Source organism: Desmodus rotundus, chromosome 1, assembly GCF_022682495.2.
Source record: "Desmodus rotundus isolate HL8 chromosome 1, HLdesRot8A.1, whole genome shotgun sequence".
In the NCBI taxonomy this organism is placed as follows: Eukaryota; Metazoa; Chordata; class Mammalia; order Chiroptera; family Phyllostomidae; genus Desmodus; species Desmodus rotundus.
Window position 1 is genome coordinate 123,358,203 of NC_071387.1, and position 13,446 is coordinate 123,371,648.

Here is a 13,446-nt window from a genome sequence, read left to right on the forward strand (position 1 = left end):
ATAAATTAGAAACAATGTAACTGCTACTCTTCTATGCATGAAAATTAAGCATGAATTTGGAAGGGTGAAGAGAATTTTAGTGAGGGGGACTGGGAGTAAGGGGAGAGTGGATATAACTGAAAAACATACAAGGTGTCTGGCAAATTTTTAGATTTTAAGTTGCGTTAGTAGCTCAGAAGTAACGTATCAGTTTCCCTAAGGCTTCAATAACGTATGCTGCACAAAAATGCTCTTAGTGTCTGCTGTGTGTGTGTTCATGTGTATGAGGATTAAAACAATTGTCTGCATTTGATTCAAAGCAGAGAGGAGGGGCAGAAGAAGCCAGAAGTCTTGAGGGAGGAGTGTGATAAAGCTTTGTGTGGAAACAAACTTGAAACCAGAGGGACATGGGAAGGGAAGTCACTAGGAGTGTAGAGAAATCTCAAGGTCAGAGGATTGAGCTGACATCTAGGTGTCACCTTTGTGACAAAGTGGCTGCCTGATTCTTCCATCACATTAACTGCTTTGGGCCCGGGTCTCCTGCTACTTAACTTTCAGTATTCTTGATTCTTAATTGCTCAGATTCTCAGTTCTGGCTGCTGCTGGACAACACCATTGTGCGGTCAACCTTGTTGTGACCTTGCCCTTTCCTTCTGAAACAGGCCAAGTGAGATTAATGTGTATTTTATGCTTCAAACTAAGTACAAATAATTAAATAGAATAAGGATGCAGTCTTCTCAGAAACAAGGAAGACTGTATCTTAATATGTTTTCAGCTGCCAAGCTTTTCAAACACATCCTGTGTTTTCCTCACTTTTAGGTTGTTCTTGTTTTTGTAGATGGTGGTAATTAATTTCTTGTGTCATCACTTGTAAAAATTAACTCCATATTTTAGAAAATATTTTTTGTTCTCTCTAAAAGGAAGTTTAGTTTTTCACAAACTTCTTCTGCCTTTTAGACAGTGGTTAGTTTATTGTTTTTTTTGATAGAGTCTGAATCCTGGTTTCAATAATTGAGGACTAGACAAAGACCACAGAAATAAAAGACTAATTGTGTTCAAGTAACAGGGAAAAACTAGATTTACAAATTTTCAAACTCCTCAGGAGTTCTCCATAAATTATTGGGTTAGACAGTGCTATTCCTCTGGTCTCCACCTAATCTTGTCCTTCTCTAATCCTCTCCCATCTCTCTCTCCCTTCTTTCATTCCTAAATATATCCTCTGAACTCCAATGCTAAAATAGTTAGATGTACTGAATCACTGTTGAAGAGCAAAAGCTGAAAGTCCAGATCTCACTGAAGTTTAAATCATAGCTTTGGCACTTTCCATCCTTGTTAATGCCACGAGTTGTTTAACCTTTCTGCCTTAGTTTCCTAACCTTTAAAGTGGGGATAATAATAGTACCCTATCGCAAAGAGCTGCTGGGAAAAGTAAAATAGATAATACATATACAGTGCTTAGAACAATGCCTAGCATAAATATCTACTCAATTAATGCAACCTTTTGTTAGTCTTCAAATAGACCCACATTTCAACAAGAAACAAACTTGGGAAAAGTGTGTTTTGCAGTGATGTCCTTTTGTATATGATAGTCAGCTGGTTCTGGGAGAAATGTTAACTGAATTTGAAGGATGAGTGGAAAAGATCAGTAAAGGCCTATGTTCCCTGAGCTGACTCAGAAAAGATGGCAGCTTTCTCTATTGGTTTGCTTTCTCTATTGCAGGGGTGTCAAACTCATTTTCACCGGGGGCCACATCAGCCTGTGGTTGCCTTCAAAGGGCTGAAATACTTTTAGGACTGTATAAATGTCACTACTCCTTACCTGTTAAGGAGTTGAAAGTACATTCGGCCCTTTCAGGGTTGATGTGGCCCCCGGTGAAAATGAGTTTGACACCCCTGCTCTATCGCTTCTCTTCTATGTGGATCTGCCATTTAGATGCCATTGAAAAAGTCAAGAACAATATGATTCCTTGATGCGGATCCCGGCCAGCAGGATCCCATGTTGTGGCGGCAATAGACAAATACACACGGACGACAGAAATCCTGTGGAGGAAAAGGGACGGCATGGCCACTCTCCTAGTGAGAGAGGGCGAGAGGGCCAGAGAGAGCCCAAGAGAGAGCAACCTCTGCCTGGACAGGCTTTTATTGTTTTTCTGGGCACATTACATTGAGGATGGTCCTCATTTACTAGGCACAGGTTCACTGTAGGTGATTACCTTTTACAGACAACCAAGGACAGAGTCCTGCTAATTACTTCAAAGAGAAGGATGTTACAGTTCCAGGGGGAAAGTGGTTGAACTGGTTACACTTCATACTTGGGTGGTTTAGTACCAACTTTAGGAAGTTAAAGATACTCAGTAAACATTTCCTGCTTCAATTCAGGGTGAGGGAGTTTTATCAAGAGCAAGTCTCATAGCAGGCTAGGTACAATGCAGGCCTGATTCCCCACAGGAGAACCTGTGGGTGTGGGTCCTGCCTGCTGAACCTCACACCCACTGGCTTTTCCAAGTGGGAGCTGGGCTACATTTCCCACATGTGGAACAGTTCCCTATAATTCCACTCATATATGGGATATAAAATTAAAAACAAGAAGTGAACAAACAGGAAAAACAAACAAAAACTCATAGACATAAAAACAGTATGGTTGCTATCCAGGGGGATGGGGGCTAGTAAAGGGTAAAGAGGGTGAACTATGTGGTGACGGAGGGAGATTTGACTTTGGGTGGTGGGCATACAATGCAATATACAGATGATGTATCAAGGATTTGTACTCTTGAAATGCACAAATTTTATTAAGCAATGTTACCCAATAAATTAATTTAAAAAACCCATGATTTAATATCAGCAAGTCTACTATTGGTCTTACAACTAACAAAAACAGTGACTTTGAGCAATTCATTTAACATTTGGAGTTCTGATTTTTTAAATATCTAAAATGGGAATAACACCTTAGTAAGAATCAAATGTACTGTGGAAATGCACCATGAAAATATTAGCAAGGGTGACCCTTGGTTAGAAGCTTTTTAAGATTCTGCTGTTTGTAAAAATCATACCCAGCTCTCATTTGCTAACCTAATCTGGTCCTTGCAGAATGACTTAACCAACACAAGTTCTGCAGTTTCTGGGGAAATTATTTCAATTAATCCCTGAATTGCAGCCCTCTCCCCTGGTGCAGCAGATAGCAGCTGTTCAATGCCCCAGAACAGGAGACAGCAGTCTTGGTTTGTGAAAAGGAGGACAAATGTTTTGTACAACTGTAATCACAGAGGGGTTTAGGAGTGGGTAGACATTTTGCCAGAGGAGACTAATTTCCTCTCTTTTATTCAGAACAGCAAAAGCAGCTTAACAACTCCTACCCATGCCATGACAAAAGAAATCCATTTGGTCAGGCCTTCCGTAGTGGCTGCTCATCCTTAGGGCCCAGGCACCAGTCTCTGAATCACCAAAAGACTAGAATGTAATGCCCCTTTAGAACAGTTGCAGTCTGTCTCGTCATGGGCCTTTTGAAGACACTTTAATCCTTGTATTAATGACACAATAACCTGAAAAGGGTTCTTTGGAAATCATCTAAACCTCGTGTTTAAGCAATCCCAACTCAGCTGATTAAAAAGTCATCTTCTGATTTTGATAAAAATTATTTCAAGGTACAGACAATAGTATAACACTTAAAATACTTTCTTTTTTCCCCCCTGGAACTTGCATAGTGCTGTAAGTTTACATTGAGGGCCTGTCTCCTGCAGAATTTCTTTGGAAAAAAATCATAGTTATTATAAATATTCTTTTAGTAGCTAAAATCATAAGCCATTTTTTTGACTCTCTAGTGCCTCTCAGAAGTGGTCAAACTGCTTTGACATTAAATTCTTATAAAAACAATTTGCCCTTGGACGGGCCCTTGGTTTTCTTTGTGATGTGTCTGTAATTTTTCCATTAAAATAATCATGTATTTTTCGTAATTTCAGTATTAAATGGAGATTAATGGAAGTTTAATTCAATAAATTGCATAGGATTAAGCCCAATACCCAAAGTGAAGTGATGTGAGATATTTTAGCCAGGGTCTTAGCTTTCCCCCTTTTCTCCCATGCCTCAAATTAGCTTCCACTTTGACAACTTTATTTGTATATTTCTCAGACCTACTTTCCTGATCATGCAGGGCTTGTATCCAAGGTGGCCTGTTTGCTCCATCTGTGTTTCTGTTGAGGTTCATGCCTGGATGAACAGCTTTCTGAAAGGCATTAAGAAGTGTTCTTTCTGACTAACCACTGGAAAAAATAGTGAGGAAAGTATTACCTGTTCCAGCTGAAAGAACGGATTTTTTTTTTTTTGTATTTAAAGAAAAAGCTAGAAAAGAATTAGTGGAATATGGGTAGAACTAAGTCATATAGAGGCTCTGAGAAGTTAAGGAGAGATGACTCTAGGTAAGGAGGTTAAATGTAGACAAAATAAAATGAACAAGAACAATAAATTAAGCTTAGCAAAACAGGAAAGAATCAAGTATAAATGTAAAAGTTAATGAATTAGAAGAATAGCAGAATCATTAAGTACATACAATACTTCTTTTTAAAAGAAAACAATTAGTGATAACAAATAAGAATATCCAGTTAAGTCCCTAGCTCATCTAATCAAGAAAGAGAAAATGCCCAAATGTATAATTAAGAGTGAGAGATGTGAAATACCCACACCGTAGAGAGGATATCAAAAATGTGTTTGAGTAGGCTAATTAAGAAGAAGACCTGGGGGACTTCCCGCCAAGATGGAGGTGTAGGTAGACATGCTTCACCTCCTCGCACAACCATGAGAAGGATCACAACTAACCTCAAAACAAAAACCAAACAGAACTGCCAGAAAATTGAACTGTATAGAAGTCTGACAACTAAGGATTTAAAGAAGAAATATTCGTCCAGATGGGCAGGAAAGGCAGAACAGGGGAGCCAGGGTGGAGAGAATGTGGTGTTTGGTGGCCATGAAGTGGCGAGGCAGCAGCAGTGGCTGCCTGTGGAATGGGTGGTTCCACTTTCACCAGTGGCAGATAAAAACTGGGAGGGAGACCTGGGGAGAGAGTGATCCCAGCCCTAGGCCAGAGCATGCAGCCTAAGGGACCAGTGGTAGGAAAATAAAGCCTCATAACTTTTGGCTGTAAAAACCAGTGGGGGTTGGGGCAGTGGAAGAAACTGTTGGTTTCTCAGGAGAGTTTGTTTAAAGGGACCCCACAGTCCTAGCATGAACAAAACCCCACCCACTCGGAACCATTACCAGGGCAACAGCTAGAGGGGCACCACTCAGGAAATGGGTAAAATGACTGGAAATGGGGTGAGTGCCAAGCAGGTGGCATTGTTCCCTCTCTCACCCCACCCCCATATACAGTGCCACAAAGTGGTGAAGTGGGTTGTCCCACCTTTGTGAATATCTAAGGCTCTGCCCCTTACAACATAACAGGTGCACCAAGACAGAGAGTCAAAGCAGCTCTACCTAGCACACAGAAACAAACACAGGGAGGCTGCCAAATTGAGACAAAGAAACATGGCCCAAATGAAAGAACAGATCAAAACTCCAGGAAAAGAACTAAGCGAAATGGAGGTAACCAACCTATCAGATGCATAGTTCAAAACACTGGTTATCAGGATGCTCAGAGAACTTATTTAGTATGGCAAACAGAATATGAGTATGGAAGAAATGAAGGCTATACTAAGTGAAATAAAGAAAAATCCACAGGGAACCAACAGTGAAGGGAAGAAAGCTGGGGTTCAAATCAACATTTTGGAACATAAGAAAGAAATAAACAACCAGTACAAAATGAAGAAGCAAGAATTCAAAAAAAATGAGAAGAGGATAAGATGACTCTGGGACATCTCCAAATGTGCCAACATCTGAATCACAGGGATGCCGGAAGGAAGAGGAAGAACAAGAAATTGAAAACTTATTTGAAGAAATAATGAAAGAAAACTTCCCTAATTTGGCAAAAGAAATAGACATACAAGTCCAGCAAGCACAGAGAATCCCAAACAAATTGGACCCAAAGAAGGCAACAGCAAGACACAACACAATTAAAATCCCAAAGGTTAAAGATAAAGAGAGAATCTTAAAAGCAGCAAGAGAAAAGCAGAGAGTTACCTACAAAGGAGTTCCCATAAGACTATCAGCTGATTTCTCAAAAGAAACTTTTCAGGCAAGGAGGGACTGGCAAGAAGTATTCAAAGTGATGAAAAGCAAGGACCTGCAACCAAGATTACTCTATCCAGCAAAGCTATCATTTAGGCTGGGAGGGCAGATAAAGTGCTTCCCAGATGTGGTTAAGTTAAAGGAATTCATCATTACCAAGCTCTTATAATATGAAATGTTAAAGGGACTTATTTAATAAAAAAGATAAAAACTATGACCAGTAAAACGACAACAAAATTACAACTATCATCAACTGAATCTAAAAACCAGCAAAGACAAAAACAAACTAAACAACTAAAACAGGAACAGAATCATAGATATGGACATCATATGGAGGGTTATCAGTGGTGGGGGAGGGGGGATAATGGGGGAAAATGTACAGGGAATAAGAAGCATAATTGGTAGGTACAAAATAGACAGGGTGATGTTAAGAGTAGTATAGGAAATGGAGAAGCCAAATAACTTATATTCATGACCCATGGACATGAACTAAGTGGGGATTGCTAGAGGGAAGGCAGGTAGCAGTGGAAGGGGTGAAGGGGAAAGAATTGGGACAACTATAATAGCATAATCAATAAAATATACTTAGAAAAGAAAATGAAAACTTGGATGCAAAACTCATTTTCTAGGAAAATTTGAATTACCAATATTAATTCAAGAACAGTTAAACCCGATGGACCAGTAATCATAAGATAAATGAGAATATTAGAAAACTATAAAAATTTGAACCTGTATGATTTCACAGAGAAATTCTTTTTTTAGAGGTTTTATTTGTGTACTTTTAGAGAGAGGGGAAGGGATGGAGAAAGAGAAGAAGAGAAACATGGATGTGCTAGAGAAACATCTATCAGTTGCCTCTTGCTTGCCCCTGATCAGGGACCTGGCCTGCAATCCAGGCATGTGCCTTGACTGGGAATCAAACCAGCAACCTTTTGGTTGGCAGGCTGGCAATCAATCCACAGAGCCACACTAGCCAGGGCTCATAGAAAAATTCTTTTAAATCTTTAAGGAACAAATAATCCCTACATTATTTATGCTGTTCTGGTTTTGTTTTGTTTGATTCCTTCACATTCCATCTCCTCCCCTCCCTTCCCCACCCCATCCCATGAAGCTAGAACCTAGTCACACATAAAATAGATTACTCTTACACATATATATTCTTAGAAAAACTCTAAAGAGGACAATTTCATATGGAATTTAAGAAAAAAAGGTAACCCTAATCAGGTAAAGTGTATTACACCTTTTGTGACTTGCTTGTGCAAAACTCAACTGAAATCCTTCAAGAGGCCATATTGGTTTTATGGACTCAGCAGACTCAGGTTTAAATGTGGCTTTAGACATAAAGTATCCAGAGGTTCAAACAACACCATTATCTTTTATGTATGAATTCTGCTTCTCTCTGTGGTAAAGTAACCAAACAAGGAGGCTATTTGACTGGATGGCTCTAATGCCTTCGTAACCTATGTAAGCAAACTAAAACCTAAGCCACAGTCACTGCACTTGAATCTGAGAAAATGAAACTCAAGAAAAAAACAATCACAAAGAGCCAATCGGCTTTCCCAAATAAGGCACTGCTCAATCTATAGCCAATAAAATAATGTCATCGACATTACATCTACATCTTCTCTACAAAAAGTCGCTATAGCTTCTTTAGGTGAAGAGCTCCTAACCACTTTTGGTTTCGTGCTGCCTGATTTGAAATTATGTGTGCTTAAATAAACTAAAGCACATTAAAATTTTCAAGAGCTTATCTTTCAACAGTTGATTGCACCCTCCTCTGTGGGGAAGGAAAGATGGCTGAAAGCAAATTGAGCTTCATAGTCTCTAAGCTCAGCAGTGCCAGTTGTAAGAGATCATTTTTCTTTCTTCCATTTGACAGCTACCCCAGGAACGAACTCTGGCAAGCTCATGTGTTGCATGCTTACCTGTGTCTGGTTCAACCCACTTTATTGTTTCCAAGGCTGTATCTCTGTGCCCTTCCACATTGCCAATGATTGAGTGTGCCACTAAAACAACATGAAATGGGGAGGGGCAGCCCCTCAAAGGAGGGGATGCTGGCAAGTCAGCCCAATATGTTCATTACCTAGGGTTCCTTCTAGGAACACAAGTCTGGTTCAATACTATAAGATGTTTGTTATGATTTTACTATATTTACAGTTCAGATGGGAGCAAACATGGGATCAATTCTTTAGATGCTGAAAATGCCATTTTTATTTGAAAACATGACTGACAAACTATGCTTAGTTAGACCTAAGTGTTTGGCAGGAATTTTATAAAAAAATGGAATAAACCTGTCACTTCAAGGAAAACAACTGACAGTATTTGCTGCCAATTGACATAATTTAAGCTTCCAAGTAAAAATTAGAATTTTTGAAAACTCAAATCTACCACTATGAGCTTGACAGTTTCCAAATACTTAAAGCCTTTACTATGAGATTGGTGATAATAGCAACAAATGTGACTTTGTTGATAATGTGTAATACAATGTGCCAGTATTTGGAAGACCTGCACCTGAACTCAGGGATCCAGTGTTTCCCTAGCGATTAGTGCATTATTTCCAGAGCCCATCAAGCATGTATAAAGGAGCCATTCAAAGTACAAGATAGACCAATGGATTTTCATGTACCATAGCATGAGAAATTAATTTCTATGTTTTCAAATTTCCAAATTGCAAAAAACTACCACTTTTCAAGTTTTAGTGGGGTATCAAAAGTAATATACACGATTATTGGGAAAGGCTTAAAATATTCCTTCTTTCTCCAACTATATATTTTTTATAAGGCTGCATTTTCTTCATATACCTCAAACAAAACAACATATTGCAACAGACCGAATTCAGAAAATAAGAGAATATAGTAGAAGATAGCTATCTTCTATTAAGGTAAACATTGAGGAAATCTACAAAAATGTGAAGAATAAAGCAATGTCACACCTCACTAAATATTTTCATTTTGGAATACATAATTATTTTTCACAAAAAATCTTTGTGATAACATATTCTACATTTATTATCACTTAAAATATATAAAACAAAACTAAACAATTAGTTGTAATTTCAAATATCGAGAGATATAACCCATGTAAAAATGCTCTTTGAGGAAGCCTCAGTAATTTTTAAAAGTGTAAAGACATCCTGAGGCTCAGGAGTTTGAGGACTGCTAACATGTGCTAACCTCTCAATTTGAAGTTCTCCCTTCCAACTCTGCCTCTCCCAGCTCCGACTCTATATCTCTCTGAAATAGGGACCCCAGTCTCCCAGGCAGGCTTGTGCTGCCTGGCAAGGAGCTCCTATGAGTTCCCTTCAGGCTGCATTCCCTCCCGCCACCTTCTCATTAAGTCGGGGAGGTCCTTTCTTGGTCTTCATAAGTATTTAAGAGGGCATTTGAACAGGGGGCCATGTTTTATTTGCTGTTAAATTTTAGATTCTTTCAAAATAGATGGGGTTAGTCTTGAAGTTTAATTCAAATACCAAATTGCAATTGTTATAATTAGTATGTTTTATTTGGTGCATCTATTCCAACCTAACCTTATTCTGTCATTGATCATAAAGATTTTTTTCTTCCTTCCTCCATCCTTAGCCATATTTCCACTAGGTTTTGGAGGATATTATAATGCAAAATATGAGGGTCAGACTCATTGCCATTTATCCAGGCCATTCTGTGTAAACCTCAGGGGTTAGAAACTGTTGCTTTTCATCTTCTCTGCATCTGAAAGTACAGGTCACTAGGACAGGTACTAATAAGGAGAGAAGAGTGGAATGGTTAATCTGGTTTTGACTACAAGACTGTTGAGGGTTAGTGAGGACCTTCAAGGATTCTAGAGCATCATTTTTCTTATTAAGGTGCTTGCATTGTGGTTGTGTAGCAGAGGACTCTCCCATTCTTCAGGTGCCCTGACAGATTAACTTTGGTAGACCTCTTTTGAGGGTGGGTAAGCACATTCCCTCCAGGAGTAAAAGTCTCACTTAAAAAAAAATGAAATGAAAACCAACCAAAAACAAAGGCATCATTAATTTCAAGTAGAAAAAAATAATTCACAAAGCTGAGGTCAGTCTCTTCTCATGGGTAAAGTATTTCCTTTTATATACTTTGGTCACCTTGGTATACATTATTATACAGGAACCAGCCAGAATAATTTTATTTACACTCTTAGATTTTCAACACCATTAGTCCCATGAGCTCAAAGTGCTGCAAACTTCAAAGTGTATCCATAGCTACATTATTATTCCTCAAACCACCCTTCTCTCGTAGCCCCCAAACTCCCCACCCCCTGAGCAGGCTGAGTAGTAATTAGAGAAACCACAAGTAAGTTCTTGTCCTCTTGCGAGGTGCCACCTCCTGGGGTTGAAGGGAGAAATATAAAAACAGTTCTGAACATACATCAAACCCTCAACAGTGTTTTTTTCCTGATTTGTGTGGAAATGAATCAGGGCATATAGATTAAATTTCCCACCAAATTCAAATGACTTTAGTGAAATGAAAGAGAATAGTATAAAGTACAGATATAAGCTCCATGTAATTCCTCTTTCAAATATTTTTTATGAAAGCTCACCTTTGTCTATGTCAGCCCCTAATTATAAACTTAGAATATTTTAATTTTTAAAGTTAACCCATAACATTATTTGTCTTTTCCTCTTAGGAAGTCAGATCTATTAGTGTTTTAAGAACATTTCACTTAAAAACAATTAGTATCTTCTTTGTTCTCTTCTGATTTTTAATTTGCTTTTTCAAAGGGGAAGATTTTGTTCATTGCTGACAGTTACTTGAAAGTTGATATTGAAGTCCATTCCATATAGAACAATTTGCATGTAAGTATATGTGTATATATGTGTGTTATGTATATATAAAATATAAACATGCATACCCATATACATATATACTTGTATTTTCTTTCTCTTCCATGTTAATTTCAAAGCCTGGATAAGCCTTTCAATGCCAATTCTAAGTGTCAGGTTCCACAAACTAGCGTGTCATCATAACTCTGATTCCATATTCCTGAGATTTACTGGAAATTTTTCCTTCTAAGTATTTCAAAATAAAGCATTTATTCAGTGGTGTGTTCTGTTTCCTGTATGATCCTTACAAATGCTGTAATTGCAGGGAATATAACACACAGGGGATCTGAACTCTTGCTTCTTAATTTAAAGGCTGCGAGACCTCCTACAAGTCAAAAACACCTTTATAAAGGGCGGCAAGTGACAGTCTTTGGCCTTGTTGTACCTTTCCAATGACCATCAGATTTTGATATTGCATTATAGAAATCAGGGTAATGCCCGTATTAATTATCGCTAATGCATAAGCAACACATGGAGGAAGACTGAATGTTTGCCATCCAAACTTCTTACCCTCACTTTATGTGTAGTGGGGAAACGGTTTCAGAACTGGACATTTTCCTGAATAGAAATAGAGCCCATATCTCTCGATCTCCATCATCTCTCTGCTAGAATATAGATGGAGTCGTATCTTTATGAAAGGACTTAAAAGAAGAACACAAGTGCTTGTTAAGTATTTTCCTTGTACCTACTCGATGCAGTTCAAACTGTGAATGTATCATTTGTTGTCTTGGTCTCCTTGGGCTGTTGGGATCATGTGTGTCGACTGTGTCAGACCTCTGTCGTTACTGAACACGTGGGAAGCTAAACACAGCTCTTGAGAAATTTGTGTATTAAAAGGAACTCATCCAAGCTGAAATAAAAATAGAAGTCACATGAAAGGTTTTCTGTGGCTACTGTGGGTAGCAGGGTTGAATGAAAGTTCTTGGGGCCTGACAGTACAATAGGTAAAAATAAATCAGATCAACTCAAGAAATGGGGAGTCATGCGGGCAATCGTCCCAGATTACATCACACAAACAGGGTTCACTGGGTTGGAAATACAGTTCACAGTGTTGAAGAGCTTGGCTTTTTGTCTGTGTAAGTATTAATACCAAAATTTATTTTCGAAGGACTGATCTAGCACTGTTAAGAAATCGGAAGTGACAGCTCCCCTCTGGCTGAGATGCTGTTTTTCAAAGATTGTTATTTTTTTTAATGCTGCTTGGAGCTTGACTTATTTCTAGCTAAAGACACCCTTAAAGGAACACTTAATTGTTTGAAATGACTCATCCACCCTTTTTTTCTCCTTGGCACAGTGGCCCTCACTCCCGGAAAAAGGTATTCCCAACTGTGGCTGACAGCTGAGGTCTTAAGGATGCTCCGGTGTGTCACTCAGGGATTTGAGCCACTAACTGCATGCAGGAAGGCTAAAGCAGAAAATGCATTAATGTGGGAGTGGAAAAAAAGCTTTATATCAAAATCAGCATACCAATAATTTATAAAAGCTACACAGAGCCAGTTTTCCTCAGTGCCGGAAACACTCCCTTGAGTGAGTTAAGAAGCAGCGTTAATCTCTCAGTATTCAGCCACAGTTTGGCACGTAGCTCCAGTTCTGCATCTGTGGTTTCTTAGCCTGAAAGAGTTAAAGCTATTGAGAAAAGAGGGTGTTTGTGTGCTCCTGGTTTTAATTACTCCAATTGACTGTTGATCAAATGTAATAAATAATGTCTTATTTCCTCTTAATAACACAGACCTAGTCTGCTTTAACCATATCATATTTTTTAAAGGTTCACATCTTATCAAGTATTAGGAGAATTTAAACATCATATTTCAAACCAAATATTTCATTGAACTGATATTTTGACTTTTAGTATATTCTCTGGGTGCTAAGCATATGTGGATTTTGACAATCTTCCTAATTTTATCTGCAAACTGCCTTATGTTTATAATCAGACTCAGGTCAGATGAGTTAGAATATGGCATGAAAGGCATTAACATGTGGAATATGTGGCTTTTTAATAACTTTGGAATTAAATGCCTCTCTTCTATCTTACATGCTTATTCTAATTGTTCATTACCCCTTTTTGCTATAGAAAAACAATGTAATCTTAAGGGGATTGGTGGAAATATAAGTTAGGAAATGTCAATTCACAATAACATTGAAGGTGATATATATATATTGAGGTTTACAGGTTTATTGTAAAGTGCATCATGCAGCAATAGTCAGATGGAAGAACTGCATAGGGCCAGGTATAGGGAAGGGACATGAAGCTTCCAAGCCCTCGCTGGGTACATCACCCTCTCAGCACCTCAGTGTATTTGCCGACCTGGAAGCTCCCTGAACTTCTTGCTTTTAAAAACAATTGTTCTATTACAGTTGTCTCAGTTTTCCCCCCTTCACCCAGCCCAACTCCCACTCCCAAAGTCAATCCCTGCACTGTTGTCCATGTCCATTGTCATTCATTCATACATGCTCTTTGACTAGTCCCTTCTCCTTCCTTC